Genomic DNA, 27,941 nt, shown 5'->3' on the forward strand with positions numbered 1-27,941 from the left:
CCAGCATATTCCAATTTCATCAAAAGGCCATGCACAAGTTATTTCCTTGTGTTTCTGGCAAGCAGTAAGTGATGGCAACAGCAGTCTTCAGCCCACTATATCCTGGAAAAATTGGATGAAATTTCACAAGATGAAGGAATTTGCTCAGTTTTTTCTCTGCTTCATTTCAAAAATTTCATTTAAGTGGTGGAGTTGTTTGAATTTATTTGATTTTATTTTTTGTTAATTTCATGAGTCTTTGATGATGAAACTATTACACAACACAAATGTGAGTTTCACCACAGCTGTTCAGGCACATCCCTGAAATACACACTTCAAATTCAAAGGGAGCTCTTGGCTGCTTAGTCCTTTTCAAAATGATGGTGTTTATTCAAGAGACTCACTTCTGGCCTTTACTTTTCTAAAAGAAAGCATTCAATCACATATATATGTAACTCCACTTTCTCATTCAAGGCCAATCCTGAAATCCTTTTCAATATTCATCCTGGCAGGAATTTTTATTTTCAGAGGAAATAAAGGTAGAATAAGGATTTCAGGAATTACCACTATTGTCTAGGTTAATTTCACCCCCTTTTTTTGTTTAAAGGGTATTGTTTTTTTCCCTTTCCTGGCCCATCTCTCTTCAAACCAAACTTACTTTCCTCACTAGTTTAATGTTCCAATCTTCCAAAGAATACCATTTTTATAACAGCTTAAGGGAAACATTGTTACAGTGTTTGATAGCCTGGGGCATATAGCACTCTGCAGAAGAGAAAAACAAAGTGTGTTTTTCGCTGACAGAATAGAGAAGTTGAGTTTTCAGCAGTTTGTGCCCACAGGCAAAGTGTACTATTGTCTTAAGTCCAGTCTTTGGAACTACACAAAATCAATTATTTTCTCCTGTGCTAATATTGTGCTTAGATCTCCCCACAGCACTGGAGCCAGACTTGAGCAGTTTTATGTCCTGTGAATTAGAACAGTAATAGCCGTAATTATGGGGTATTGAGTAATCTGTGACCAAGTTCTCTCTCTGCCTCACAGTATATGCATCTTAATTTGGATTGTAGATTTGTCCTAGTTTCCTGGTTCATAGCAAGTGAACAGATTTCAAGGTTTTGGAAGCTGACAGTCTTGTTTAGAACCACTGGTCAGTACTTCTGCAGAAGGGGCAGACTAGCAAGTTGCTTTTTAGCAACGGCAAAACCTCACACATCTCCAAGACCAGTAGTCTTGCTACTCTGTTTCATACTAGTGTCTATTAGCCAGAGAATAAAGCACTCCACCTATTTTCTTAGGTGTATGTTTCGTTGGCAAAATATTGTTAGTTCCATTTTCCTCACAAGGAAACAGCTAATGAGTTCCCTCTCCCCATTCTAACATTTCTGGTAAATTCTAATTAAGATTGAGTTTAAGCATCATCTATAAGAAAATTCATTCTGTCTCTTACAGTATCTGTTGCTGCAAGTTATTCTTACTGACAGAAAGAAAAGGATCTTAGTGAAACATACCATTGTATTCAAAACAAATTTTGAAAAAGAAAATAAAATTACTTAAATATCACAAATCTGGTGAAAATTTTTTTTTTTAAAAACTAGACTTTATTGTGCTAGCTATTTTTGATCTTGCCTGAGAACATAGCACATCTGTCAGCAGACAACAGGAAAGTACAGTGCTGAGATATAGTCCAACAAGTGAAGACCATTTTGTTGCATTTTACTCTAATCTTATTACTCTCCAGATTTCTGTCCCAGCTACCAGAGCTGCAAATGAGAACACAGAACCAGTTGAGGGAGTGATAGACAAATACAGACATAGCTACAAGTACAGATAGAGTGCTACATTAACTTTGGTTCTTAATATATTATTAAAAGCTGTTCCACAAATAGGTATTGTTTTTATAAGAGGTCAGGGATTTTGGTACTTTCTAATTACAATGGATTGAGCTTATGAACAATCAATTTAATTGAAAGAATCTCATTCAAGAAGCAATCTGAACGTAATAACCTTCATTAAGTCTGGAAGTTCTTTCCTAGCTTTCCTTAATGTTTTCAGCTGTTGATATTCACCTTTGAGTCATCTGTACATACTGAGGGTTGTACAATCAATTCATTGATCTAGCCCTCTGAATTTAGGACTTACATCATAGCTGAGATCTTGTGCTGCACAATATCTATCACAATTATGATCAAAGGTTGAAATTAAATGTGATTGATTTGAACATGGAGAAATACGCTCCCACAGCAAATGTGTCCCTTCAGATTAGGACATGTGACATGCAATAAACCTGTTCAGCAGTTGCAAAATCTTCATATTTCTGTACTTTTCATTTCACGTTATGCTGCTTTGGTGACACTGCCCAGTAGAATATCTGCATGAGGACTGCACAGAACTTATAGTCACACTTATAAAACAAGATATCTCAGAGTGAAAGATCCAGTGCAAAAGTGTTCATTGTTGAGTAGATGAGCCAGAGGTGTACTGACACTGTCTTGTTGTTTTTTAAATGTCTCACCTTCTTCAAACTCTAATTGTAAGACCCAAGTCCTGTCTTATACTAAGATTATCTTTATCTGAATTTAAGTGAATTTGCATAAATATATACACACATATTCACAAGACCAAAGGAGGAAGAACATAGAAGAATTTTTTATTTAATAACTCTACAAACAAGGTTTATTCATTTTTATTAATCATAGTCTGTCAGCTGGCATGTCTGAAGTCTTCTAATTACCTTGCTGAATTAGCAGTCAAGTGGCATTATTTGTTCTTTGAATTTATGGAGTCCACTTTTATTTAAATGATTAATGATGCATATAAATCAAGAACTGAATTTCTGCAGAAAACTAGCAGCTTGGGAAATAAAGCCAGAAATTAAATTAGCTCTTTTGAGGTGTGATTGAACTTTTTTCCCCCTGAAAGCATGCCCTTTACAGTTTCGTATAAATGAAAAGAGCCTTATTATCTATGTTTTTTGTTTGTAATGTGAAAGCCTTCAAAATAAATTCAGGCTCAAAGTCTTATGGCAACCTGTCCCATAAGATTATATATATTATGTATGTATTATATATGTGTGATATATTATACAGGTTATATACGTATTATACATTATACCCATATGCCAGTACATGCATGAGGTGGATCAGAACATAATTAAGTGTGTACTTATTGATTTTCCATTACAGGAAAAGCTGGGACAATGTACTTGTGCCATATGCAAGAGCAGCAATGTTCCCCTTTGCTGGAAGGAGACTCTCCCCATCCATGTGGGCAACAGGTTCACTCTCTTGAAAGGCAATGTGAATCCCAAGTTTTTGTCTTCTCCCTTTCACAGTCCTTTGCTCAGTGTGAAACTTGCAATTGATGCAGAGGAGCATGCCCAGATTGTTTGTAGGCATCAAAAAACACTGATGAGATCCAATTTTCTAGTTTCTTTGTTATAAGCAATTAAATAAAATATTTTATTTTCATAGTTATTTGCTTGTCTCTGCTTTTAGCTAGCATTGTCTGCCTGTAAATTTGAGTTACCCATAGAAGTAGAATATCAGAAACAGCAAAATAACTTTTCTTGACTATGCTTGTTCTACAAAATCTACATTTGTGAGTTTCAATTGGTTTTCCACAAGGTGTTATACAGGTGTCCATGCACAAATGGCAAACATACCTTTTCACACAGTTTGTCTATCCTTAAAATTTTGAAGTTTCCCTTTTACATTTACCTGAACAGACACAGGGACAAATGTGTGCACACACACACACACACACACACTTCCAAGTGCTGTTTCTCCCTTAAAGGTTGCCTGAAACCTCTGTATTTTCCCTTTTGATTTTTGTAAGTTTATATTTTCAAAACTGAATTTGTCTGATGACTCACTGCAAAAAGAAAATACAAAAGATCTATTTTATTTCCTCTTCATAGCTTGTGGAGGGAAATAACAATTTACTGTCTAAGAAATCACCAACATGTAGGCTTATGACTTGTTCAGTGAAGATAGTCTATTCGTATTTCAAAGCAGAAAATGAAAATTAAGTCAACAGTTTACTTTTAATAAACCAAATATGATTTTTACTGCATTTTCCTCTCAAAACCAATTTTCTTCAAAGGAGGAGATTTTCTGTGTCATTTTTATGTTAACTATTCTGATTATTCCACTGACAACCTCCAGGTCTTATTAGTTCACTTGCAAAACTTCACTTGTAAAATTGTCATTTGAAAGTTTATTTCTAGCTAGAAGGAGATACAAAAGTTGCCTGAAGAATGCTGACTCAAAACAGTGGCCTAGTTAACAGACATATGTGGCTGCTTTTCATATCACATCACAAGTCACTAAAATTGAAGAATGCCAGCATGTCTCAGATTCTCTTTTTATTTGTAAAATTCCTGGGTCAGCTTTACTTCCTCACTGGTCATTTTTCTGGGCATGCAGATGTTGATGACTGCCAAGCAGGTGACGAGCTGTGGTGTAGCTGGTGTAACCAGAAAATTTCCAACTAAACCTCAGGAGATCCTTCAGCGATGTATTTAGTAAAAGTACAGGAGTAATTCTATTTACAATTCCTCTACAGCAACAAGGTTTGTTTGGAAAGAAGCCTTTAATCTCTCTCATTTGTAGCAGAGAGAGTAAGGATCGACTCCGTTGCAATCAGTGACTGATGCTCAGTACAGCTGGTTTACTATTTTCCATTGTTGGTAAATTATCTGATTTAGATCCAGCTCTCTGATAATTTTAAATAACCTTCACTTTGACCAGTTCCCAGGGTTGAGTTAATTGATTTAATTATCCATATCCTTTAAACATAGATTTTGGGTTTCAGAGTTCATTCATTATCTTATTTTTATTTTTACAACAATTTTATATTAAAATTAGGCAGTTCTGCTGCCATTATTTTTCCTTCAAAATTATTGAACAATTGATTGAAACTTTTTTTCCAAAATATAATTCCAATACTATGGAATTAAAATTTTCCACAGGAATCCTGCTGATAAATTTATGTATGGAAATTTTCCAAAATTATGCAGAATTCAATGACATTTCAATGAAATTCAATGACAATACTTTAAAATTTTATTTGAAAAACTTAATTTAATTTTGGTTTACTCTGAATTTAATGTTTATAAACATAAACATTCCCTTCTGTGTTGCATCAAGCCCTCTTTCCCTTCTACATTGAGCTTTTTCTTGACTTTATCTTCCATGAAAAATGTGGTTTTCCTTCTAGTTTAAGAGTTTGTTTATGGTGGTAAGAGTGTATGGCTGAATCTGTAACACTAAATTACATAGGAAACACAGTGACATGAATGATCTTTAGATGACTTAAAATGAAAATTTCCAACATTTTTCCAAATACTTCTGTTTCTGATCTTTGTGTCTGAGAGTACATTCAATAATGTGGAAAATAAATATTTTTTCACTCATTTATTTTGGCAAGAATTGTAAATTGCAACTTTTTTTTAAAATTTTGGATTCATTTCCACATAAACCACACAGAATCAATGAATAATTCTACACAAAAGGAATAGTAAGGCTACACAAAAGGAATAATAAAGTTACACAAAAGGAATGTACATTTCTCCTTGTTTCCCAGGCTAACCATTATTTACTTGTTGGTTTAAAATGCTTAAATAGCATCTCAGTGTCCTTGTCTAATACATTGGACTGCAAGAAGTGATGATTGTTTTTGACAGTGTAGTTCTATAACAAAACAAATGAGTTAAGTTTTCTGTGTGTGCACTAAGTCTGAATTCTTCAGTGACAGATAGATCAGTGAGTCAGCTATCGTGAATGTGCATGATCAGAAAAGGAAGCTCAGAAAATTTTAAGTCATTGGAAAGTTGAGCTTGACAGACATGTAGATGCTGATTACAAAAACAGATGCACTAATCTAGCTGAATATGAGTATTGTGTATTGAACGTGAAAAAAGAGAGACTGTATACTTGCTATAACAATAATGAATATACTAAAGTGCTTGCTAAGTGATAAAAAATAACTTTATTGGGAAATAGGATTCACCTTTGAAGAAGCAAAAGAACTAATGTAATTTGCAATTTTGACAAGCCTCAGAGTGAATTTATCTTTGAAATTTTATATGGTTAAGTCACATGGGCACGTGGGATTTCCCATTGAATTTGCTTATTAAAAGGGAAAGACCTACCACATCTGTCTTACAACCATTACTGAATGCTAAAAAAATTCATTCTACTATTAATAAAATATGCTCAAATGAAAACTGATTATAAACTTCATGTTTTCCCTGCTTGCAGATAATTTTACTGCTAAACAGGGGAAGGGGAGTGGGTTTTTAACATGTAAAATACAGTTGCCTAAGTCAAAAACCATGCTCTTTATGTAACCATTATAATCACTGAAAAAAATTTAAATGCTCTGAATTTTATTTTGGACAATGTTGACTGTACTTTTATGTATGTCTGCCTTGGTATATATACAATACATTTATTATATAACTATACACACACAAAATATATTATTGTACATATAGGATGTCTATTCACATACATATAAGTATGTAGGTATCAACATGTATATATGCAGACATATGGGCTTGGATAATTCCTACCTGTGTGTAGTGTAGATATTTAATAACTTGGTCACCTGAGTCCTAGTTGACTAACAAGTGCTAGGTTATTTTGCTGTTCTCACTGAGACAAGTTGTAATAACAATGGACATTTTTATGACAGCATCTAGGAATAAGTCTTTGGTTTATATCTAGTGCTGCTTTGAGTCCAGACAAAAAAATTTTGAAGCTTTAGTTTTCCTTGTACCTTGCACCAGCAGGGGTGAACGTGAAATATGAAATGTTCTTGTGGTGAAATCACAGAGAAATACAAATCAAGCTCAGGGCTTGAACCACCAGTTCATCTGCTCAGAGGACAGCCAGTATCAGGGTTATTCCTTACTGTCTAACTAGTTCTCAAAAGAATTTCAACAATGAAACTCCTCAAGTCTTCCATTGATCCATACCAGTTTCTCACTACCCTGTTGCAGTGATGGTTTCTACTGTCTTGGATGGATTTGTGCTTTATGTTACACTTTAAATCCATATTTCTTGTTCTGTCCACAAATGTTTTAAGAAAAGATGTTGATTTCTCCTTTGAAGTAGGTCTTTATACACTTAAAAAAATATCTTTATTCTATTTCTCATTGTTGACATTTTTCAAATAAATTAAGAGTACTTTCTCTAGGTATCATCATTTTTATATCTGATCATTCTTATTGGTCTCTGGGGGTCTTGTGACATCTTGTGAATATCTTTTTGGGGAATGAATTGCCAAATGTTGTGTACCTTTCTAACTGAAGCCTTCCCAAAGCAAAATTAAAACCTAGCATTTGGGGATTTTTGTAGATAAACTTCTTTTTTATAAGATCAATAACTTCTTTATTTACCTTGTGCTGTCTTCTAAATCTAGATGATTTTCAGAAATTATCTCTAACTGTTTGTTCCCATGTTTTTTATTGTGCAACTGATTTTAATGTCACATTTTCTGATTGATTTTCAGACTATTTCTTGAGTAGATCAAGAATTGTCCTTTGGCATTCTAATCTTGTCTTCCAACAGGCTTATTGTCCCGGTCTGATGTTGTTTTGAAATTAAAAAAAATAACAAGATCATTTTCTGTTACATCATGCACTTCACTAGTGAAAGAAAGCCTTGGTAGAAACAGATGCAATTTGATTCTGCAGAGCCATATCTGAAAACTTTATTTTATTTTCATAGAGAATTATTACATTGCTTCTTGCATATGATTGACTAATCTGCATTGCACAAATTTCAGAGGCTTTGCTCTCCTGTCTGTAAAGTTGTCCTGGCTTGTCAAGGTGGTATCAAAGCCCTACTGATGGCAAGAAACCCCAGGAAATCTCCTACTTGTTTCGCATCAGCAAGAGCTGACTAAGAAGAAAAGTCTATTATTTGGTATGATTATTCAGGAAAGATCCATCCTAGTTCTTATTTATCTATTTGTTATTTTCCAAATGTACAGGTAATCCCCCTTTGTTTCAGGTTTTTACTGGGAAAAGAATTGAAATGTGACTAACCTTAAATTCTCCTGCTACTCTGCTTTCGATGCTAAAGGAAAATATTTCCTTTCTTCGTTTGCAAATGCATTTGGATTTTGTGTTTTGTTTGTTCGATTAGGTTTGTTTGTTTGTTTGAAGTTCACCCTTCCTCCAGAAGTTCTCATATTCCAGGGATTCTACAATGGGAAGAAGGCCTGGCAGTGTGGGGCATCCAGGAGCGGCACCAAGTCCTTTTTCCCAGTGGGAGAGGGTTGCACTCAGACATTTGACAACCCCCTAACTATCCTGATAGCCTTTAAATTTGTCTTCCCCGTTCTATTGAAGATCTTGCTCATTTTCCTCTATTACTGTCACCCTTGTTACGAGAATGACACAAGAACAGATGAAGACACAGCATGAAAAGGAAGAAAAAAAGGCCTTTATGGAAAGGAAACTTTGGCTTATATAGACCAATATGACACATTCTATTTGACTGGTTACTTAATAAAAACACCTTTCTCACACACCATCTGTGAGAGGAACAGAAAAGCAAGGTGGGAAAACACCACCTGCATATTGTTTAGACTAACAAGTTACCACATTCCTACAATTCCCTAAAAATTCTCACAGGCCACTGGGAGAAACGATTGCCGTTTCTCTTGCCCTGACCAGGCTGAAATCCACATATTACCAGCTGCACTAGTCATAAACTGACCTTTTTAAGGAAGATTGTCTCAAAAAAGTTTGTGACATTTTGCTATTTTCAGGATCACCTGCAATTAACTTCTTTGTTTCACAGAGGGAGTAGGCCAACACTTGCTGCAGACTTCTTACCTTATACTCTTAATGCACTTCTAAAACAGTCCTTGTTATTCCTGGCGTGGCTTGCTAAATGCCTCTATTTCTGAATTTGGACTTTTTGATTTTGTCTCTACCAGCTTCACATATTCCTTTACAATCCTCTCAACAATGTGATCAGTTTTCTACTGTTTGCTCCCATCTTGTGCAGAAGTCAGTGAAGAATTTGCAGCCGAACCAAGATGAACATCTGCTGTCTTTTCCTGGGCTGTGACATGTTGTGTTTATGTGATTAACAGGTCTTTTAAAGTACCAGACTTCCTTAACAGTTTTTTTTTCTTTTAGAATTGCTTTTCAGATCAACAGCACAGCAATTACTTAATAAATAATTACAACAATTATTGCTTATTCAAAAGGACTGGTACCTACACATAGTCTTCCTGGCTTTTTTTACTCATCAATTTTAACATTTATAATTGCTATGGGTAGATATTTTGAGAATGTGAAAAAATTGTAAGTAGGAGACAAGTTCCAGAGAAACAGGCAGGCTGTCTTATGGATCATCATACACATTGTCATAGCCCTAACTGTGACCAGTTACTTTCAGTGTTAGCCTTAATAACACTGTATGGGTCTCATGTACAAATGCTACCCATCAGCACAGGAAGGATAGATTCCAGCTTACACTGAAAATATGTGTTTGCTCATAAAACTTTTAGGTACAGATTTTACCCCTTCACTCCAACCAAGCAGGATTTGTTCCTTCTATTCTGAGGTGAGGCTGCTTGTAAAGAATAACTTTCTTGAACAAGTGGAGGGCAATTTACTCACTAATTAATAATATTCTTCTCTTATTTTTAGGGTTAAGTGGACCAGAGATACGGAAACTTTTTATTTTTTAAATTTAATTTACAAATTTAATTTTAAGATCATACTCCAAAAACAACATAAAACCAGTTGGGAACAAAAGGGGAACATATGAAAACTGTTCACAAAGTTACCTCTTTGCTTTCTTAAATCTAGTGGAGAGGTCACATCTGCTTATTTTTTTCTTTCTTTCTGAAAATCTGTTTCTCATAAATGTAAGCACTTGCTGGAGTCTGAATTTCTCTGACCACCTGATAGTCTCCAAGAGAAATAATTAAATAACGATGTCTATTAAAAAGGAAGAAATAAAAGACTGAGAAACACAACATGTACTATGAGTCAAACATAAAACTGACTAAAGAAAAGTGGGAAAGTAAATTTCATATCACTTATGAATGTTAGCTCCTCTTAATTAAGGAAGAGACAATGAAATGTCCTTTGTATTATCACTATAAAATTTATACTCAAAGGAAGTAGAGTCACCATTTATTCATTAGGATGCACATGTTCATTCTTTGCATGTAATGAGGACCAAATTTCTTAGGCTTATCTAAGAAAAACTAAATGCATTTTTAAAATTCTTTCCCTATAAGCATGTTTAGCTCAAATAGGAACAGATATGAGCACATTTGAAAGCTATCTTTACAAACTGATTATACTTCATGAATTCCTAGCTTACTAATGGTTTGGGAACATATCTGTGCATCTGCAAGTCTTATTTATTTAATTGCTAACATCTTACAGGAATTGCAATGAAACACACAAATCCAGCTCAGAGCACACACTAAGATTGCGACATGTTGAGTTAGTTATGCTCACCTGAGGTAAAAGTCAAAGGTCAACTGTTAACACATTAGTAAACTAAATGAAGACAGAGGAAATTGTATTTTGCTGATCTTAACAGAAATCTAAGCCACCTTTTGGCTCACCGAGCACACAGGGTAATTTAAATATCTTGACTTGATTCTCTACTGCAGCTTCCATACGTTTCCTCATACTCTGAGCCACCTCCACTCCATGCCTCCCTTTTCAGGTGAAAAACATGTTGAAATAGCGAAATCTTGGTAAATAAGACTCAATCACGTGAAGTAACTGCACTTTTGGGACTGAATTAAGATTGTCTTGGATGAGGATTTTCTATATTTTGGGCTGCTTCTATCTCCCCTGTTCATTGACTCACTCATCTTCTCTATGACATTTGTTTACCACTGTGGAAGGAAAGCATGAATTCTCATGCTGGTTGTGCATGACTCATGAGTGTGTTCTGCTTACTGGGAGATGGCTCCTTTCTGTTCCCTCATTCTGAAAAGCAGAATAAGAAACCCTTAAAGTTGACAGTCTTTGTGTAGGAGAAAAGATCCATCTGTGTCTACTAAAATAATATTCCTAGAGTCATCAATATGATCAGCATGTCACTACAGCATCAAAATGCTCAACCACGATGTTTGGAAGATAAGGAGGATCGAGTCATCAGTAATGACTGTTGTACAGATCTTCATCCATGGTCTACATTAAAATTTAGGTGTTTTACGGCCAAGCCTATTTCCAAAAGGTCAACCAATACTCATATTTCATGACTGTGAGCAAAAATATTAACTGAAACATTCACTCATGTGACTTGTCTGCACAGAACTATAGCAGAGTGTACCAGCACACATTTATTTCTGTGTGGAAATCAGTGCTACAGAGGAATTTAGGTCATGTGTGCTCATATAATCCCATAAATTTTTAGGTAGCAGCCATTTCATTTTGCCGTATATCTTAATCAGGTTTTCCGGATAAACTGCACAAGAATTTTGTATAGCAATTTTATATGCAGTAATACTAAAGATTTACAGTTTATGAGCTTACTTTTATCCTGTTTCTCACAACTCACAGTTACTTATATAAAAGCACATAGCTGTAACAATTTTCTGTGCAGGTCCTTAAAATAAAATTTGAGAATAATGCTATTGTTTATGTGTTTGTAAGTTTTTCCTGGAAGATACAGAAATGTTTGAGATTTCTACTGAAAGCAAAAAATAACCATCATGAGAAATTTCAGAAAATATACCCTTTATAGTCGGAAAATAATTCAGCTTGAGATGATTATTTTTATTTAACAGTTACTTTGGGACCATTTATATAATAATATCTTTCATTAAACTAGAAAACCTCAACATGTTTTCTTACTGAAAAGCTAAAAGTAAGCAGGCAACAAATAAAATTATGGAACAATATTCCTGTTCATTAATTTCTTTTTTTATATACATAGTTATGAATTAACACCTGCTGGGAACACATTTGGAAGTATAAAATTTGGAGGTGTGATTGGGGGCAGAAATATGATAGGGAACAGAGATCTAAAAAATTAGTAATGAATGATACATGATTCAATTTGGGATAGCTGCACTGAAATCCAAGCAGTTATGTAAGTTCACAGGACCATGTACATCTATTACAAAATGATAGATCATCTTCTCTTGAGATAAAACAAGCACAGCTTTGCTAACATACAAAAGATAAGGTCTTCTAGGGGTTTTTTTTTGTGTTGATTGAATACAGTTAATGACTGTGGAATATGAGTTCTAGACCATATTTTTACTTGCAGTAATGTTCATGTTCATGTTTCAGATGTTGCTGAAACAATCACAAAAATATGAGGATCACCTCTACTGAGGTGAGGCACCTCTTATAATGTAATAGGGCTACCAATAGTACTACCATTGGAACTCCAAGGAAAGGTCAAATTTTGGTTGATGAGGTCTATCCACTTCTAATTTTGGAGCTACACAAACTCTGTTAAATTTCAGTAAGATAGCAAAGTACTCCTTGTAATCAGTCTCACAGTGGGAGGAAGAGGAAGTAACAATCACCTTATTAACAACTGTTGCGCATTTAGCTTAACTCCTTAAGATAATTTCATTATGAAGGTCATACATATGATACTTGACTATTTGAGTCACATGTCTCATATGAAGGCCCCAGATGTTCACATAAGAACATGCTTCATATCTTAAAAAATTTCAGCTGTCTGACAAGTACAGTGCAATTATGCTCATTGATTCCTACAAAGTCTGCAGGAAAAGATTTCCAGGAACAAGACACGCTTGTGCCTTATTGGAGTACAAGCCTCTTTTTAATATGAGATATTCACCCCATCTGTAGCTGCAGACTTGATTGTCACAAAATGTGGAACTAGATCAGCAAATTTCTTTGTTTTCCCTCCAAGATATGAAAGGTAAGCAAATGTCCTTCCTCCCTCAACCAACTATTTGCCTCCTTATTTAAAAATATCTAAAAGGTATTTAAGTGTCTCTATGTACCATGACAGAAAAATACAACTTTAAGTATAAAAGTATTTAATAATGCATTTGTAATTAAATCAGATTTTGTATGTCAGCAATCAAATGATTTGCTAAAGGACAGCTCTTTGAATTGCTTTATGCTCATCTAAGGACAAAATAAGTTTTGCAATATAATTAAATGAACAGAAATTCATAATCATAATATTATTAATATGTTAACCTTGTAAAAATATTTTAGCATTGCAGGCACTTAACAAGATAGCTATGGCAAGTTAATTAGATTTCAAGTAAGTTTCTAACCATGCTAATTCATATTTTATAAGAATATTAATTAAAAACCAACACGCTATAGCTTCACTGCACTATCTTGCTATATTTTATACCAGCTCTGACTTACAATTAAACAAAGAAGCTAACTGTAAAGGACTAGAAAAGTGCCAGCAACCATTTCTTGCTAATATAGTAAAAAATATTCTGCAAATGGTTTATCTTTTAAATACTTAATATATTTCATGAAGATCTCTCTTTAGGAGTCAGTGTAACATTTTCTACTCAAACTTAAATATGGAGTTGAAAATGCAAATATGTATATTAGGGCAATTTTATTGCTTTCTTTTCATTCAGAGGAGAGAATTAAATTATCAAAGGCAAGAGTTATAGAAAATTATGAAATAATTAACTGATGGGTATTTTTCCCTTACGTCCATGGCACAAGTCACCAATAAAACATTCATTTAATCTATCAGTTAATCTATATTTTAATCAATGATTAAATCACTCCTGATGCTGGGATTAGCTCAGCAGCAGTAAATGTTGTGCAGGTATTTCCATTCATCTCTGTAGCACGGAAAAGCCCTATTTATGGCTAGATGCTATACTTACTGTTATTTTAACACATTCTTAGGCAGTAAAGACTCAAGAAAGTAAGGAATTAATCATTAAAATTAAGAGCAAAAATTTTCTTTAGGAAAACTAAAGTAGCTCATCTACATCCTTCAAGATGTCCATTTTGATCCATGAAACTAAGTCCATTGATTTAGGTCAAGTTCTGGAGAGCAGCATGAACTTGCAGAAGAGCAAAGGGCTGAGTGTCTTTTTTAGCAAAATTATCAAAGGCTCCAGGTAATTCTTCTTGTTACTCTGAACTCCAAAGAACCTGGCCTACACAGATGCTCATTTATTTTCCAGGTCAGCATTCAGGATGTGTAAATCTAAGACACCAATGCTTCTCTTGCTGTCCTGTGTTCTGTCAGGACCATCCCACTTCCTGAGAAGATGCCAAATCTTTTTACAGTTGCTTTTACCTGAGACTTCCTCAACAGAGTTTCCTTCTTGACAAGACTTTCTGCAAATTCCAAGGTAAGATAGTGCAGCCCGTTTTTCAAATGCTGGCATTGCTTTGATTTATCTTGAAAACCACAGTCCACACAGCTCCTTGCTGATTTGTGAACTCTCATTTAGTGTGCCTTGCTTGACTCCTTGTAGCATTTTTGTCCCCTGCTATGACCTCAATGTCAGGATAGTATTTACCTTCTATAAGCTTCAGACTGAAATAGTAAGTTATTGATCTGCTCCATTTTTCCCTTCAGGGTCCCATTTTGCTCCTGTTCAGAAATCAGTCTGAGGCACAGAAACTGATTTGTTTCATTTTGTGTTTGATATCTGGCCCAGATTTTGCTCAGTCTAGCACTAGAAGTCCCTATTATCTCATGCTACTCTTTAGTTTAGTTTTCATGAACAAGCAGAAGGACAGAAACAAAATGCATCAGCTCCACCAATTTAATTGTTTTTTAGCTTGCACATCAGTGGGGTTTTTTTTGTGAAGAACCAAAAGCAGCTACTGACATTATCCTTTCTCAATAAATTTCTCATACACGTAATTTTTTCATTGCTTCTGTGCTTGCTATCTGTCAGGCTTTACAGTCCATCCCCTTGTTCTTTTTGCTCCAGATGAAAAGCAACCATTACACGAAGCTATTTCCTCAGCAATGCTGTGCTTGTCACTCGGTAAAGAGGCCTGTTCCACACATCCCTAAAGTTCATTAGATATTCTAGATACCTGGCAGTGTTACACACTCCCAGACAGGCATCAATGCAGGGAAGAGCCAGGGCACAGGAAAGTGAGGATTCCCCTTTGCTGATACAGAAGAATCTTATTTTTCTCTGCCCCACTGCTGCTAGGTTGCATGCAGGACTTTGATTAATTCAATTAATTGTTTATGTTGCTTTATAAAAATATCTCTAATCAAAACTTTAAATATTTACTTTTTCCATTTGCTGATTAGAAAGTAATACAGTTATAATGTAAAAATACAGTTATAATATAACATAGTCATGAAGAAAAGCCCGAGGGTCTTTGAGTCCTTTTATCCAAACTATATATTTTTATGCGCAGTACAGGAAAGCTTGTGCAACATGGGCAATTAGCTATTCAGTGTGAAATGTCAGTTTGAAATTCAGTTTGAAAAGTTTTAGTTAACTTAGTTAACTTAGTTTACTTAGTTTAGTTAATTTAGTTTACTCAATCACCCTTTTGCAAAATTATTCAGTATAAGGTTGTAAGTAGCACGTGCAATTATTTTTTTAATTTGTGTTTCTCTATGCAGAAAAGGTATTCCAAAATTTTGTTCAGAAAAATGATAGTGAATTATGCCTTGGCCATTCATTTTTTTTTTTCATGCAGACATACCATCCAGAACATTAAAAGCTCAGCAAGATACTACATGTAGCAAAAACAAAAAATTAAAAGGAGAACATTTTACCAACAAGTAGAAACATATCTTCTAGTTTTCCCCTTAAGGTGGCTCAGACCACTTATGGCTATTAGAAGGTCATCAGGTCTGTAAAGAGAGAAAACTGAAGAGTCAAAAACTTCTGCTGAGAGTAACTTGCTCACAGAACTTTGGTTTTGTACAATGCAGGAGTCCAGATCAAACACCTCTAAGAAAACCCAAAGTACCAGTAATAAAAACCCCCTTTTATACAGGTTCATGTCCAAGGTATTATTGCCTTTCTTGACAGGCAAAAATGAGCTCTCTGGTGCCATTCTGCATCAATGCCTTTTCTGTTCTCTCATGTGTTCTGTTTGAGAGATACAAGACAATAAGCTGCATCCTCCTGAGCCCTTACATCTTCTTTGGGCACCATGTGGTTTTTGAAATCTGTTGATAGAGTGTATCACAGTGAGTAGCAAAGTTCAGAGCAGTAAGAAACAAATGCTACCTCTTGAAAATGCCTGGATAGGAGAAAATATTCTGCTTTTTTACTATCCTCTAATAGCAAGTGATTGTTCACAGCAGAAGCTAGGCTGTGAGTTTTTGTTATTAATCATAGGGATTTTCTCAAATAAAAGCTCCTGGGAAATCCATCATCTTCATCAGCCTTTGTTCCCTGTAGTCCACTATTATTGTTCTGGGATCTTGTCCACTCTAACAAAGCAGACAAATATTTCAAACTTTCAGGCAAAACATTGCTACCCAGCTCCAACTCTAAGGGAAACAATAGGATGAGGCACTTATTCTCTGGTTTTCTCACCTCTGCACTCCTTAAAGCACAGATGGCATTCACTCTTGTATATTACTTCTCTTTAAAAAAAAAACCATTTTCTCTTACAGTAATACACAGAAACACAGAGTAGCTGATAGATGTCCAGCAAGAACAAATAATAGTTTAACGGAGCAGTCAGTACCACTCACCTCCATCTTTTGCTAACAGAAATTAACTGGCCTGAGGTCTACAAAGTTCTACTGATAAAATGTGAAGTTTCTTCTAAAATTGAGAAGCCTTGTTTATTTGTTTGGAACTTGCTTTTAAATCATGAAGATTGTTGGTTACTCTGGTATGAATTCTTGAACAAATATATTTTATGATGTTCATTAGTGCAGGGACTTTCCTCCCAAGCCAGAAAAGCAAGAAGGCTACTGGTAAAATATGCAGTGAAATACAGTGTTCTGAAAACCAAAGTGCAAGAGGATTTGCAAGTATTAAATATGTCAAACTTTAAAGGTCTTCCTACTCTTTTAATACTGTAGTGGTCTAATTTTTTTTTTTTTTTGGAGCAGTTCCAAATGCTGATGTCCCAGTGTTCATATATTCTGAGAGCTGCATTTGGTTTTGCTTAGGCTGGAACTTTTTATCATTGTTTTGGCCTCAAAGATAGTACTGTGATAACTTATAGACAGCATTTCTGTAAATGAAATTGAGGAGCAATAGAAGTGAAAGGGAAACCTTCACATGGAGGCCAACCTAACCCTTTGGCATCTTAAACCACCAAACAAGTAGAGAAAAAGGCTGCTGTTTTAGCAGTTCTCCTTTTTTGGGAGTTGGGGTTATTTTAGTATCAGTTTGGGGAAAAAAAAACCTGCAGTCTTATGTCTGAAACACTGAAAAAAAAATGAATGTCAACAACAAAACTTAGAATAGTTTGACCTAATTTATAACTTTTAAATATTGGTTTCACTGATGTTTCTTTATTAGTATGGAAGACAAGTTCTCTTATCATTTTTACCCTGATGCTTTTGCTTTCATAAATCATATATCAAGTTGATAAAGAGAAATTTAGCACAGCCCTAGGAAAATTCAACAGGTTGTCAGCTATTTCTTATTCAATAATTTATGAGAACAAGATGTCTCCATTACATAAATAATTCCTTTGCATTTCATTCAATTATGCTGTTATTTTGATATTTACTATTGAGAGAAAATGTGGCTTTTCAAGGGCAAAGTGGGTGTTCTGGGTTGAAATATTTCTTGAACTCCAGAGATTAGTGATATGTTATTAATAACCATCTGTAACACAGAACATACACGTGTAGAAATATATATTCCTTATCAAACAAGCAATATATGATGTGAACCCAAAAGCCAAACAGAGTAAGTCAGACATTTTTCAAATAAATACCCCCTCCCTGGAAAAATAGGATTTATTGTAACCCAAGTTTGCCATTTATATTATGTGTGGCAATCAGCAGCAGTGGGGAAACTTTGACTTTAATATATGAATAGATAATGGTTATTTTGTCTGTAATCTGACATACAATCACTGAATCCTGTCACCTTCTATTGTCTTAATGGTGATTAATCTGTGCACAGTGTTGTTTTGATGCCTTAAGTTTTAGCTTTCATATTTTGCAGATTCTGTACTGCATTAATATATAACTAATTATATATAGTATATAACTAATTATATAGTGTATAGCTAATAAGTACTGATTCCCATTTTATATTACTTTTGCTAAGGCTTGTGTTCTAAAGCACAGGTCTTCATATGTTCCCTTTAATTCTGTGTTCTGTTTCTTAGTGGATAATGCAACAATGACTTTGGCATTTTGGTACTCTACGCATATGACTGTCACATCATAGTGGTGCTACAGTGAGTTTTCCTGAATATCTGCAATCTCTAAATTATGATATAATCTAGTACACAATAGGAAATGCAAGAAACTACAGGTGAGATTTGCCTGACATGCAAATATATTATTGATAGCAAATGTGTTGTATACACCTCAACAGCAAGATGTTTTTAAAATGTTTAATTCAGTCTGAGGTTTGAGTCTGATTTGCTTCTAAATCCAAAATATGTGCAAGCTCTGTTAATGACATCTGTCAGCTACTGGATGAATAAGCATATTTCAAAAGTTTATTGTCAATAGACAAAATGAGTTGATAGCTTGCATTAGTATGCTGCCAAGTTTACTTCTTGATTCCTCTTGCAGCTTAGTATATCCAGCCTTGATTTACTCTTCTGTCTGTCATCATGGTTTTATATGTGTCTGTTCCCCAGATTCACCAGTTCAGCCAACGGCATGTTTCTCTATGTTTCCAAACTATTCCTCAGCACGTAGCAGATCATACCTAATGCTTTTTTGTTGCAACTTTTAAGTTCATCAGGTTTCCAGATAACTACAAGTGTATCTGCATTCCAGAACTGAGATCTCGTGTTTGGATCCCATTGACAGGGCATAGCTGTTGAACTGTCACACAACTGTTTCATATCACAGCTAACAGGAGAAGCACACAAAAATATGTGTATGATGACCAAAGATACATATCATAAAAGCACATTTTATGTCCCTTTAATATTTACATTTTGTCTACTAAGTGTAGTCAGTGAAGCTGAAAGTTTATTCATCATATTGGTAAACTGGCATCTGGAGCACTTTGGGTAGACAGCACTCTATCCCTCAATTACTATATTTATAGAATCATAGAATGTTAAAGGTTGGGAGGGATCTTAAAGTTCATGAAGTCCCAGCAGCTCTCTGCCTGTTAGGCAGGAATACCTCTCACTAGATCTCCCGTAGATGCTCAAGGCATATACAACCTGGCCTTGAACACCAGCAGGGTTGGGGCATCCACAGCTCCCTGGACAACCTGTACCACTGCCTCACCACCCTCACAGTAAAGAATCTTTTCCTAATATCCAGCTGAAATTTGTCATCTTTCAATTTGTACCCATTCCTCCTTGTCCTATCACTACAGCTCCTGATGAAGAGTCCCTCTCCAGCTTCCTAGTAGGCCTCCTTCAGAGACTGGAAAGTTGCTATGAGGTCTCCACTCAACCTGCTCTCTTCTTCAGGATGAACAGCTCCACCTTTCTCAGCCTGTCTCTGTAAGGAAAATGCTTCAGTCCTCTTATCAATTTTGTGACCCTCCTCTGGAATTGCTCCAATAGTTCCTTGTTGACTGATCCTACACCATAGAATTCTGCATTTGGTCCCATGAATGTAATTTATGATTGATTTATAGATTCGATTGGAATTACAGATTAGGCGACAATAGCCACATTCCAGTTCTCTTGACGTCATTCAAGGGTTTCCCCCATGTACTGAGGACAGATTTAGGAGTCCAGTGCTGCTTGCCCTGCAACTGCTAACTACAAATAGGCCATAAGCTGTGCTTTATTTGTGCCTCAGATTGAAAAACATTTAGTTAGTTTACAGTTGATGGAGTTGTGCAGCCAGTGGTGAGATCTTATGTTTGCTCGGGCTGCCAGACAGCCACGCATGCTGATGTGAGAGGTAACTGCCAAATCTGAATTGTTGCCTTTACTGATGTAGATAGTAATGAACTGTAATTACCATTTGGCTTTCCATATGTTGCTAAAGAATTTGTGTAATTAGCTCCATATTTAAGTATGATTCATCTATGCAAAATTAAATGTGTCTACTGGATCCAGGAGCCTTAGGATTCCTCAGGATTTCAATTGCTTTGCTAATTTGTTGAAGGTAGGGGGTTATGTTAATTTTGCAAGGCTTTGGATGACCTATTTCTTTATGATTTATTTAGTCATGGATTTCTGTTTATCATCTGAGAGTGTACTTAGAAGATTAATAAAAAAACCCCACAATTTAAAAAATAAGCTAAAAATTGTTGAATTTGCTCCAGTTTTGATACTTATAGATTTTAAGTCTTAAAGTTTGATATAAGTAATTTGGATCCACATTATATATTCTTTTAAAATACAAAAAACACCAAACAAACAAAAAACCAAAACCAAACAAAAACCCAAACAAACAAACAAAAATCCAACATTTTGTACTGTTTATTTGTAAAATAAAATATATATTTAAGTTGTCCCAGATTGAAATTTCAGGTTTGGCTTTCTGAAAAATTTTTAGATCTTAAAAATTCTTACTGAATGGACAACTAATAATTTGACTAACATCTCCATTCTGAATTGTCCTTCTCAAACCCAATGAGGGTGAAAGAATGATGAGGCGTTCAAAATGAGAAAAAACTCTCTAAAAACTGCCTAGCAAACTGATAAAACATGTTAGCTTTGTCTTCAACCATGTGGTTACCATATGTGCCATCTTTTCCAGATCACAGTATTTCCAATTTTTCTGATGCGGTTGTTCTGAGTTGACAGAGGTGTAGCTGTTGAGTTTTACCTTGATTTGGTTCCCTTCCACTCATACATCATACCCTGGATTCAAATATCTTTGTAGCTTCTCCAAAAAACTTGTTGCTTAACAGTGACATTTTTGATTTGTCTCTGTGATCATATCCCCCAGGAAGAATGAGAGTATAACCATATATTTCCTATGTTACATGTAATCTATTGAGAACAAGGAATTACCAAAAGGACATCACTTGTCACAGCTTAAAATAATGAACTTCTTTAGTGAGATCAGTGCACCCTTTGAACTTCATAATTGCATGCACAGTTGCAGAAAATGGATTGCATTAATTTGGAGAGCTTTATAAATATTGCAGCAGTGTTTTGTGGACTGGATATGCCATAGGAACAATGAAGACTACAGATCCACACATGCTGCTTTAGTGACAGGCTGAGATACATCAAATCCTTGAAAAAATTAAGTGTGAAGGTTAAATTAATGGTTCCACAGAACCTATTCTTTTATCAGAAATGATGGGCAGACATATGAGTACTAATAAACAACTAATTTTTTACCAGCAAAGTAACAGATCAAAGGTAAACACAAGAACAATTCTAGCTGTTTTGCAAATGATTTTTCACAGCTTTCATAAAGTAAGAATAACAACTTCACCATAACAAAAATGTGGGAACCTAAAATTTCAAAATACCCTAGGAATTAAGGTAAATAAGCCAAAAACAACACTCCACAAATCCAGTCTGAATTACAGCAAAATGTGGAGCATTTATAATTTTTTTCAGGCATTCCCAAATGTAGAGTAAATCAAGTCATATTGAAAAGGCAGCCTTAGTGAATGTGTGAGGCATTGTATGAGTAGATTAGTAGGAGTTCTGACAAATGTGGAAATACTGTCAATGTTACACTGACAAGCGCTGTAACTAAATGGTGATCAGATTGAATCACTGTAGTGTGGAGCAAATTAAATTGGGGAACTTGAAGGAGACCTACCCATGTGTATATAAAGTACATTTAACAGAAGGAACTCTTACTGAGCTGTTATCTAGGCACTTAGTGAGGTCTTGCTGTAAACAAGAGGGCAGCAGATGACTGGGTTTATTTAAATTAAAAGTCATAAAGAGTGAAATTCAAATGATTGAAGCAAGGGCCAACTATGTACCTCTATTAGCAGAAGCTGCTAGTAGAAAATTTTTATGGAAAGTCTTTTTCCTTATTGCATCTCATTCAGTGAGATGGGCCACTTTTAGGGATTTATACTGTTAGTCCTACACAGTATTGCAAATATTTGTGATTAATATCATAACATTCCCTAATGGTGTTTGGTTAGACTCTGAGGAAAGTGTTGCCAGGTGCATCTACCCTGAAATACAGGCACCCCCATCATCAGAAAACAGTGAATGTGTTATCCTAGCTGGGATGGGTGACCATCTCTCTCTGCCCACTGAAACTTTTGCCACCTCAGACACTCCCAGGCAAATGACACAAATGTCATTTATATTCTTATTGTCTGAGATTTGCAAGTGGGTCCATAACTCGCTTCTGCTAGGAGAGTCAACTTAAAATGTGTGAGTCACATCTTGCAATATCTCTGCTGTCTGTAAGCTGTATTTGCTATCCTTGATAGGCATGGCATCATTTTCTGAAGCTGAGTAGCACTTGAGACATCAAATTGCATTGACTTTCTTCATATTTTGTTTTTCCTTTTCTTCCAGAAGCTCCTGAGGAATCTGATATTATTGTCCAGCAGTGCAGCATTTCTTTTGACTGAAGCTAAGTACCAGAGATAGGTGCCATCTGGGCACATATTTTAACTGAATGTTTTATTAAAATCTGATTGAAAAACCTTGATCAGCTGCCATTTTCTGAAGCTGCAATAGTAAAAATCTCTACTTCATTGCAAACTGCTTGAATCCACTGAAAAAAAATTCACTATTATATAAAGACTGCCACTTTGGGAAAAGTTAATATGATGTACATAAGGATACATTAGGTTTTGGGGTTTTTTATTAAGTAATATCATGTAAAAAACCAGAATTATTGTCCAGAAAAATTTGTCACAGGCAAAATAAATTAGTCTTTTCCAAATTCCCTACCTAAATGTGCTCTTTTTCTCAACTTGACCTTATTTTTGCATATTAAATAAAAGTTTTCCTAATGTTCCTCTAAGGACAACCTAAAATATCTCTGGACTTTCTCTTACATTTCTTTTACTTCCCCCTAAGTTTCATATGCTCTTTTCCACTATTTTTCATTAAAACCTCTTTTTGTACCCAGAGATCTCACCCAGTTCCAAGAAAGACCCCTTATAATGATACTAAGGTTTCAGAATGCACTGTCCCTGACATCTCTGACTAATTACTTCGGATGTTTTCTGTCATGTCTGACATTCAACTTTCTATCTAGAAATCGTTATCCAGATTTCATCTGAATATAAACAAGTTTTTTATTGTACTGATGTTTTATTGTATTGATGTTCTATCTTTCAACTTTTATCCACTGCCCAGACACTGGAATACATATCTGAAGGCTCTGCATCTCTTCCAAAAATCTCTTTTCAAATGTTACTTTTTTGTCTGGAGTATAGAAAACAAAAAAGAAAAAAAAATCAGATACATTATGTGTTTGATCAATTTTTAAAGTGGGAATTAATTTCCCCTTTTGTTACCCATTGTTTTTCATATAATGGTAGGGCCCCAGTTTGCGAACTGTTCTACCTTGTAGGACCTGCAACTTAAAGGCACATGAGTTCTTCAGTGCTGAGGTATCCGTCACCACTCCCTGCAGCACTGCCTGCTTTGCTATGGGTTATTCCTAAGGTAACAATGTCAGAGCCAATGTCTTTGTCTTGACTCAACCACTCTCTTGTTCCAGCTAAGAAATGTAATTTTGCGTTGTTTTCCAAATGTCTGGTTTGTGCTTGAAGCTCTTTTGACGGGATTTTCTGGATGCTTTCTCTGAACTGCTCAGATCCTCCTACCTCTGCTCTCTTGAAGTCTTTTGCATTTGCAATTGTGAGCAGTGTATCAGAACGCTATCAACCTACTTTAAAGGTCTGTGCTGACAATGATATCCAGAATTTTTAACTGTTTTATCAAAGTCTATATTTTAATCTTCAAAGAGTTTTGAGCCCAAGTTTTGGTTTCAGGTCCTGCTTAGAGGTCCTGTCAGTGACAGCACCTGAAACCCTTAGACAGTTCTTCCTTTTGCCAGTAACTCTTCTGTACATTTACATCTCCTTAAAGTCTGTTTTAAAAACATGCCATTCATTTTTTGCTTTTGTGTCATCTTTGGTACTTTTCCAAGGACTGAATTAACTGCATTGTTTCTTTTGCCTAAGTTTAGCTGGAAAAAATGAAAAACCTCTATCACTTCAGAAATTGCTATTATGAGAAATAAATTTCAGATTAATATTCTTTTTGATAGAAAACTCTCTCCATCATTACAACTAATGCTGTCTTTACCTCTGTTTTCTGGAGAATTTAATTCACAAAAGGTCTCTTAACTGTTAGAGTAGAACTAAAAATATTATTGACCTGATCTTCATTTCTGCTTCACTCCAGCTCACCTAGGTGTGAGCTCTGTGCAAGGTGAACAGTCGAGCTCATGCTACAGCCTCATGCTGGCTCAGAAATTTGGCTGAATTGCTTGAGGTAAGAGAGGGCAGGGAAGGTATCACCACCCTACTTGCCATTCAACTATTATCCATATCCATACCTCTCTCCTTTCAGCATTTAATTCTTCAGTTCTGATATCATCTCATTACAGTCAAAGCCCGTTTTGCCACTCACAGCAGCAGATGCTCAGTAGATCCAAGAGTACAAACCTTGGAAGGCAATTCCCTGGAGGATTGTACACACACTCATTCTGCACCAAGGGCAGGTTGTATTAGCAGGTGTGAGCAGAAGAGCACAGTCAAGGACAGTGCTTGACAGGTCAATGTGCACTTGGGGAAAACTGCTTTACCCATAGTCTCCACTCCGTGACTATTTCTATTCAGACTCAGCTAGCTGAAAGGAAAAGTTTCTCAGACATTGTATGTGGAAAATTAGAGCTTTGCAGAGGGTAATTCTGTGTGTACATATATTGTAGACTGCTACAGGGGAATTAGCCAGTAAATCATTGTTTATTGCTAAATAAGTCTCACTTCTATGGGGCTAATAAAAATCAAGTGATGAAGTTCTGGAGATGACTAGATTCAGTTTTGTGGCAGTAATGACACATGTCCAGATAAAATTCTGTCTTCCTACTTTAGACATTCCAGGTAGCTTTTATAATTTCTCAATTAATCTCGTTTTTCAGCAACATGCAACCTGATCTAAGCTTCAGAGCACTTAAGTGAGAAATTATTGGTCTGATTTTCATGACCACTGAGTACATCAGGGTCTTACTTTTGAACACTATCTCACATTGAGAAATAAAATAAAGATATAAAGAGCATCTAGCTTTAGATACACAATAATATGTCTAACTTGTATGTTACCTCATGAATAATATTTTTATGGTATCAGGATCACTTCTTTAAGAGACAATAGCTGTCAATTTCAATACTTTAAAATCATTTAATTGGAGTAGACAAGTGATACGTTTCTCTCTTCTTCTGAAATAAACCAAAAAATACAGAATATCCTCTAAAGAATCACTTAAATGCCTATGTTCATTGCATTACATTAAACATAAAGCCATACATATTTGACAAAGAGTTGCAGGCAGGGAATTTCCTACAAAAGTCATTAATGTTTACAAATTCTTGGCTATTACAACCTATTGACTGTCAAGATATGCTGTGAGGGCTCATTTGTTTCTATATCTGTGAGGAAGTAATGAAATGTATTATGTACATTTTTTTCTGCTGAGTTTTTCCACCTTGCAGCATGTTTGCTGATTACTATCAGGTGGAAGAGGCAACTTAAAAGTTTGATCTATTTTATGGGTCTGTACCGTCAAGGGACACCAAGAAAGACAGGAGGGAACTCCAATATAACAGATAAATCTGAATGTGTTTATTCCATGGCTTCCCACCTCTTTTGTCAGAGAGAAAGACTGAAAATCTGTTTCTGCATATGTTTCCCATTGAATTCAAGACATAGTAATGCATAAACCATAGCAAATTTTTTCAAGTCACTATTGCTTATCACAAATTAATGAGAACAACTGTGTGTACTCTCCACATTTTAGTTGATGTATAAACAGAGCAGTGGGGTTAATTGTGAAAACTGTTTACTTTTGAGGGGGGAATAAAACCCACTCAGATGCTGACTTTTTTCAAGCTGTGATTTTTTTTTTCCCTCCATAGCACATATGCCTTGCTACAATCTGGCAAACATACCCATAAAAAATCAAACACAGATTTTTTTTTTTTTTTAACAGCTTGCAGTAGAAACTATGAATTAATGTAAATTACATATAGTTTCTCCTCTATATAAAAGTATCAAAATTGCTCATTAAATATTGGCCCCAAGACTGTGCTGGCATATGTACTTACAGCTAGTCACAAGCAACGAAAAGAAGCATGCTCAGTTTGAGTGAACTTTACAGTCTGATAAAACAGAAATCTGGTTTAATAATATTTCACTTATGTGAAATGTAGTGTGCAGGGCCAATAGCCTAAAACTTATGTTTCTCTACTAAGAGCATTGTTATTAAATATCATATCTGCCAAGAACTGTCCTAGTTGTATGCCCAGTGTTTCTCACCACTGTTTTCTCTGCAATAATGGTCTCTCATATTGATTTATGTACATTTACCTAGTTCTCCAAGGATATCGGTACCTTCAGACATGAAATAAATCTGGTATTTGGCTAACTACAAGGGTTTAAATGAGTCAGTTTCTTTTTTCTTTTTTTCTTTTTTTTTTTTTTAATGTATCTTGGCCTAAGTGGTAAATAGACCAAATATTAAAATACATATTTTATAGTACATTACTTACATAAATTTTGAGCAAGTCCTGGAAATGTTTCTCCAGCACTGTTTAATTTCTGCCTATTCAGGACCTGAATGATGCTGTAGAGCAGAGTTGGATCACACACCTGAGAATGATATGGTTTACTAGGACCTTTTTAGGCTGCAGTGCCAAGCAGGTGGAGAAGACAAAGCTTTTCTCAGAAGACAACTCTGGATAATCCAATGAAAAAGAAGAATTAGACTAAGGCAAAGCTTCATCCTGACCTACTGAGGTGTTTTGTTAGTTTGACTTGAGAGGCAGCCCAGCAATAATGTGACCAACTGCGTTACCTCCAACCTCCCACCTCTCACTATAATCTTCTCCTTAGATAGTGGAGATACACAATATTCCATGTATCCACACCTCTGTGGAGTTGCAATAAGTATATTTATAAATTCTTGGCAAAAATAAGGTTATTGGATTCAGTGGAAATCACAAAATCATGGAATCACAGAATGGTTTGGGTCACAAGTGATCCTAAAGATCAACCAGTCCCAAGCCCTGCCATGGGCAGTGACACGTTCTGCTAGATCAGGTTGCCCAAAGTCCCATCTTCTCTAGGCAAGCTTTCATAGTGCCTCATGACCCTCACAGTAAAGAATTTCTTCCTAATGTCTAATCTAAACCTACCCACTTCCAGTCTAATGCCATTACCACTTGTCCTTTCATTACCTCCCTGTGTAAAAAGTCCCTCACCAACAGTCACGTAAAGGTTTTTATCTATCAAGCATTTCCCAAAATACAGTCATAAATGGGAAAATTTGTACCAAGACTAAGAGAATAATGTTAAGGAAAGAAAATTACAAATGCAGAAATATTTGAACAAAATATTCTATATAAACCTAAGAAGAGATCAATTCTTTATGTGACGGCAAAATATTTCTTTTCCTCCTGCTTCCCTTCTGCATCTAGGGGCTCTGTACTAGGAAGAAAGGGCTATGACCCTACTCCTTATATGAATGGTATTTCAACAGTTCTTACTTCGCAATGTAAGTTTGGGTCCCAGGTCACTAACTACATCAGTATATAGAGAACAGACTGTCTTCTTTCTTTTCCTGCCTTCCACATCCTCTGCTGAAAGACATGCCTTGCCCTGAGTTTTACATTCCTAACAAAAGCTTTCATCCCACACAGAGCTCAGCATCTTAGCACCTCAAGCAACAGTAGACTTTTCTGACATAGCTTCTTTTTGCAGT

The sequence above is a fragment of the Taeniopygia guttata genome, chromosome 2 (genome assembly GCF_048771995.1).
Source record: "Taeniopygia guttata chromosome 2, bTaeGut7.mat, whole genome shotgun sequence".
NCBI lineage: Eukaryota > Metazoa > Chordata > Aves > Passeriformes > Estrildidae > Taeniopygia > Taeniopygia guttata.